Here is a 1297-nt window from a genome sequence, read left to right on the forward strand (position 1 = left end):
TCCCCCGACCTTTTTTGAACATATTTTTTTTCTCTCCTTTATTCTGGTGTTCTGGGAAAGTCTCAAGAATTATCCCTTTAATTCTAGAGGTACACAGAAAACAAACCAAATGTGGGATGAAATCTTTGAGGTAAGCGTGGAATTTTAAACTTCTAAGCCCAGTTTTCATTTGATAATGTAGATTGATGTCCATGTCTTTTTGAGTCAGTTCTTTGTCAATAAAAATTGTGTTGCTCTTTTTCAGGGAAATGGTTCTTTTCCAGATATAGATTGTAACTGCACTGCATGTCATGCCAATGCTTATTTGCGTGGACATGAGTATTTTCACATTTGAATAGTCACTGAGACCAGAACTGAGATCCAGGGGCCTACAGACAAGAAGTGAAAACTTGGTCTCTGTTTTTGGTCAGAGAAATAACCAGGAAAAGAACTTGGCTAGATTTGTTGAAGCTCACCCTCATCCACAGGATAAGCATTCTATATTCGTTCTAATCCTGGGAAGCAGCCACTCAGCCACCCATGCCAGAAATTTTGGACTCATTCTTCTGTTTTCCTAAATAAATGACATCAATCCATCCATGTGTCCTACTGATTCTACCTCTTTACTTTTCTTAAAAAATGAATTCTTTCCTTTTTATTAGCACCCCACCACCACCACCACTATGTCCCTGGTTTAAGCATTTCTCATCTACTTCACTTACTATATCTCTACCCTAATTGGTTTTCTTGACTTTCTATACTTGCCTTCTCTAAGGCATCCCCCTGCTCCCACCACAGGATAACATGTCAGACTGCCAGATCAGTGTTGTTGAATAGAACTTTCTGCAATGATGGGCATGTTCCATATCTGCAATGTCTCTTAGGATGACTACTAGTCACATGTGAGCACTGGAAATATGGCTAGTGAGATTGAAAAATTATTTAATTTTAACTAATTCAAATTTAAAATTAAATAGCCACGTTTCCTTAGCCATCAGAGATTGAATATTCCTTCTTTCTTGTTCCTAAAACCCCATATGCACATGATGCCTTACTGTTACTTAATTTATTTACTGGTGTGTCTCACCTGATAATCTGTAGCTTCGTGAGGCCATGGATCTTATCCTGGAAATCACAATAAAAATAACAATAACCTCAATAGCAATAATTTGAGACAATTACCACTTACCTCCTCTACCTATTTTTCTGCTTTAGTCTCCCAAAAGATTCCACAAATAATTCCATTTTCTTGGAAAAGTCATTGAAAGAAAGCCCTTTTCTTTTATTTCTTGCTCTTCATTATAGGGAAAGATTATGG

This window comes from Lipotes vexillifer, unplaced genomic scaffold (genome assembly GCF_000442215.2).
Source record: "Lipotes vexillifer unplaced genomic scaffold, Lipotes_vexillifer_v1.1 scaffold175, whole genome shotgun sequence".
NCBI lineage: Eukaryota > Metazoa > Chordata > Mammalia > Artiodactyla > Lipotidae > Lipotes > Lipotes vexillifer.